The sequence below is a fragment of the Pinus tabuliformis genome, chromosome 5_2 (genome assembly GCF_031772625.1).
Source record: "Pinus tabuliformis cultivar Carrire ecotype Pingquan chromosome 5_2, CPIR1, whole genome shotgun sequence".
Taxonomy (NCBI): Eukaryota; Viridiplantae; Streptophyta; class Pinopsida; order Pinales; family Pinaceae; genus Pinus; species Pinus tabuliformis.
Genome location: NC_142306.1, coordinates 102239621 through 102244861, shown reverse-complemented (window position 1 = coordinate 102244861; position 5241 = coordinate 102239621).

Genomic DNA, 5241 nt, shown 5'->3' with positions numbered 1-5241 from the left:
CAGCAGAACAAGAATCAGAAGATGAGGAGCCACAGACTCCATCTTTGAGAAGATCAGTTTGAGAAAGAAGGCAACCAAAAAGTATATTCCATCTGATTTCAGTTCAAAATTTTATTTATCTATTACTGATGATGATCCCAGAATTGTTAGGGAGGCAGTAGATTCAGAGGATGGAAAACTCTAGAAAGAAGGCATGGTTGATGAAATGGTATCTTTGGAAGAAAAAGTGGCTTGGGATCTAGTGGAGTTTCCAGCTGAAAGGAAACCCATTGGAAGAAAATGGGTTTTTAAGAAGAAGGTGAATGCAAAAGGAAAGGTGGAGAAATACAAAGCTCGGTTGGTAGCAAAAGGTTATTCCCAAGTGCTTGGAATTTATTTTGGTGATATTTTTTCTCCTGTTGCCAAGATAGCTTCTTTTAGATTACTTTAGCCATGGCTACTGCTTTTGTTTCTGAGGTAGAACAGATGGATGTGAAGAAAACATTTCTTCATGGGGATTTGGAAGAAGAGATCTACATGAAGCAACCTGAAGGCTTTGCGATGAAGGGAAAGAAAGAAATGGTATGCAGGTTTAAAAAGTCTTTGTATGGGTTAAAACAATCACTAAGGATGCGGTGTCATAAATCTTATACATATATATGTGAACTTGGCTTCAACAGAAGCAAATGAGATCACTGTGTGTATTTTAAATTAATTGGTGAACATGTTATTTATCTGGTCTTATATGTAGATGATATGTTTTTGATTGGAAATGACAAAGAAATTATCTAGGATTTGAAGATCCAATTGTCCTCCAAATTCGACATGAAGGATCTTGGTGTTGCAAACTATATTTTGCGTATGGAAATTAAATGGGATCAGTCAAAGAGGAAGATCTGGTTAAACTAGAATAAGTATGTCGAGAAAATAGTGCTGAGGTTTAATATGAAGGATAGTAAAACAATGAAGGTTCCTATTCCTGTGGGTGTAAATTTATCTATTGAAAAATGTGCCAAGACACAAGAAGAGGAAGAGGACATGTCCTGTGTTCCATACGCAAGTGTAGTCGGTAGTCTGATGTATGCAATTGTTTGTACTAGACAAAACATTGCACATGCAGTGGGAGTATAATGTAGTTTTATGTTAAAACTAGGGAAGGAGCATTTGACAATAGTGAAGTAAGTTTTCAGGTATTTGCATGGCACTAGTGATTATGGTATGTGCTACCAAGGAAGACCAGGATTGGACACAGTTTTTGACATCCATGGCTTTGTTGATGCAGACTAGGTTGGAGACCTGGATCAGAGAAGATCTACAAGTGGGTATGTGTTTAACCTATTTGGAGGTGTAGTCAGTTGGATGAGCAAGAGACAGCCTATAGAGGCACTTTCAACTACACAGGAAGAATACATGGAAACCACTCATGAAAGCAAGGAAGTAGTTTCATTGTAGAGATTGTGTTCAAGTATGGGGTTAGTACAATTAACTATAAGGATAGACCGTGACAACCAAAGTGAAATTTTCTTGGCAAAGAGACCTGCTTATCATTCAAAGACAAAGCATATCCTGGGATATGGTTGAGGACAGAAAGGCGTTGCTGGTAAAGTTGGACACTTTGAAGAATGTTACAGATGCATTGACGAATTCTGTGAGCATTGAGAATTTTTATTGGTATATAGAAACAATGGGTGTTGCAAGGCTAAACCAATGACTAAACTCTCTTGTGACCCCCTATGTGAAAAAGAAAACAATAAGTGGGATAATGTTGGGTGTGTGTTATATTATTTCCACGACTAGTCGCACACATGGGGGCTAAATATCCCCTGTTCGTTGAGTCATGCAAAACAAGGGGGTCACATGGGGGGCACAACATCCCCTGTTGGGGGATTTCAGGGGGTGAAAGCCCCCCTTGATGGGGGATTTAAGGGGGGTGACAGTCCCCCTGCATGGGATTCAAGGTGGTACCCCCCAAAAAAAAATTGGATCCTATATTAGGTGGGAAGACCTACCTATGGTTTTGTTCATGGGTTTTGCACATGGTTTTGGGCATGATGGTTTTATGCCCGTAGTCTTTTGCAGATCCGGTCAAGGGAACTACAATTATGTTCTAATCAAGGGTTAATGGATTGGGGTTTATGAATGCTTTGACATGTATATATATGTATTGTAACATTGAAAGGAACATAATGAAAAATCAATTTGGTAGTCCCAGTTTTGGGATCCAGGGGAAAATATCTGTGTATTTGTTTTATATTCTCCTCATTATTTATTTTCTATTTTTAAAATTCATCTACAAGAAATTTTTGTACAGGGTTAAAACCTACACTTAAATCAACACACCCCCTACCCCATCTTAACTAGCATATGTACATACTATAATTCCTTTTGAGGATCTACAATTCTCAAAATGAGGGTTCTGGTCAATAACTTTTTATGTTGATCGAAACTTTCTTGGCAAGCCAGGGTCCAAATGAATGGTTTCCCCTTCTTTTGAAATGATGTAAAGAGTAGTCTACCTTTGAAAAATCAGTTATAAAGTGATGGTTGTAGCCTGCTAAACCCATAAAGGACCTGATATCTACAAAACTCATAGGGATGCACCAATCCATAATTGTCCTTATCTTTTTTGGGAGCACGACTAATCCTTCCCAGGTGACAACATGCCCCAAGTATTGTATTTGGTCCTTAAATAACTCAAACTTACTATATTTAGCATATAATTGATAGTTCCATAGAGTTTGCAGTACTATTTGTAGGTGTTGTTTATGCTTCTATAGACTCTTCGAACATACTAATATATAATTAGTAAAAATTAACACAAACTTGTCTAGATAGGGATGAAATATGTTATTCACTAAGCTCAAAAATGTGGTTGGGGTGTTAGCAAGCCAAAAAGGTAAGACAACAAACTCATAATTCCAATAATGTGTCTTAAATTCAACTTTATAAATATCTTCTTCTTTAACTCATATATGATGGTATCCCGAGCGCAAATCAGTTTTAGAAAATACAGTTGTGACTTTAACCTTATTGAATAAATCATTCATTCGGGTAATGGATACTTGTTTTTAATTGTCAACTTATTCAGTTGTCAATAATCAATAGATATCCTCAAGGTACCATCTTTCTTTCCGACAAAAAATACAGTATCTCCCCATGGTGATACGTTGGGGAGAATGTAATTTTTGTCTAAAAGTTCTTGTAGCTTCATTTTAAGTTCAACTGAATCTCATGTGCTCATATAATATGGTGCCTTAGAAACTGGTTTGGCCCTTGAAACAAACTCAATTGTAAAATCCATGTCTCGTTTAGGGGGTAGTCCTAGAATTTATTCAGGAAATACATCTAGAAAATTCTAAATAATGGGCATATTTACCAAGGTTGTTGACTTTTGTTTAGAGTTGGAATGCCTTGCTTGAACTGCAAAAAATTGGAAACCCTTTCTAATACACATCTTTAATTGTAATGTTGAAATCTTCCTTAGAGTTACAAATCTTACTATTCCCTGAATTTGTTTCCTAACACCTCCTTTTGCAATGTAATTGATAGTCTTATCTTTACATTTTATGATAGACCAATGTTCTTCCAACCAGTTCATACCTATTGAAATATCATAAGAGCCTAGCAGTAAGAAATTCAAATTTATCTTTGCTGGTTTTCTTGCCAACTCCACAGAGCATTTTGTAACCCTTTTTGTCACTTTTCTCTTTGCCCTGGTGGCCAATCGAACCAACCATAGATGTTAAAATTTATGGACCTGCAATTTACACGATTCTGCTAATTTGGGGCTATTATAGCTTAAAATTATTCTAGGGTCTATTAAAATTGATATAGGATAATTACTGACTTTACCTTCTAGTTCAATCATCATAGGTTGATGCTTGGTTTACTAGTCCTCTAGAGTGACATTTATTCTGGGCATACCTCTCGGTATGTATTCCACTGTAGATGCTTCCTAGAAATTTACTACCTGCTCTGTGTTTTTGCGGTAAGGGAAGCCCCTTAGGTAATGGGATTCCCCATAACCCCAACATCGTATGGGTGGCTTTTGCATTTTACCATAATCAAATTTACCGAATGATTCTAGTTGTTTACATCCATTTGAGGTTGAGGTTTCTATCGTCGCCTTACAATGGATGTGTTATGTTTTCCTTTACTAAAGATTTTGGATCTAGAAGTCATTGTATTCTTACTTTTCATAGGGTACTCCAGCCCCTTCTTACGTGTCCATGATCTATTATTTTCTCCTTTTTAAATTTATTGTTGATAACAAATTCATTCTTTGTGGATAACCTCATCCATAGTCTTAGGGTTATCAAACTCTATACGCTCCTTCATAGATGTTGGCAGGCTACTAATAAAATGTTTCACTTTGGCCTTTTCCTCTAGAATGTAAGGGACATACCTCAAGAGGGAGGTAAATTTCACGATATACTCATCCATAGTCAACTAACCAATTTGAGGTCATGAAGCTCCTCAACTTTTACATCATAATCCCTCTTCGTAATATATTTATTTTTAAAATGTTGTTGAAATCTTTCCCACATTATCTCTTGCTTTTCAATCCCATGGACTGCTTTAACTTCCTCCAACCATAAGGTCACTTTTCCCTGAAGCTGATAAATGGATAGATGAGCCTTTAGATTTCTTTCATACGCATAAATATGAAAATATTTGTTAATATTCACTATCTATGCCTCAACTTCCTCCTCAAACTCGCCATCAATCATTGGGGGTTTAATCTTCTTAAATTCCCCTTGAAGTTCTATCTTATGTCTCTTCATCTATTTAAATGTTCTTCCTTGAGAGATATTCTCAGACTCTTCCTCCTATGTTCCCTTATCACCTTCAGGCTCAGGTGTAAGACTCTTCTCAGGGACATTATCTTCTCTCTGCCTATGTGATTCAAATCTATTCCCATTATTAGGGGTTTGGGCTGAGGCCCTTTGATTTTTCCTTTCAGCTAGGTTTCTAATTATTCTGTCTTGACCTATCATTAACCGCTCATTATTGTGCCTTACACAGGTTATTTCTTCTCTTAAATTATGCATTTGTCCAAACAACATGGTATATATGGATTGAGATTCTTCATCTAGTTGCACCCACATTCTCAGATTACGTTCAGTTAAGGGTGCAAAACTTGGCCCTATAGGCAATTTCATCATATCACTATTTCTTCCTTTCACCTTTTTGCAATACACGACATAGTTTGTTATTAAGTATATCATTACATTATTATTTTTCTTTCTTTGTGTGTGTGTG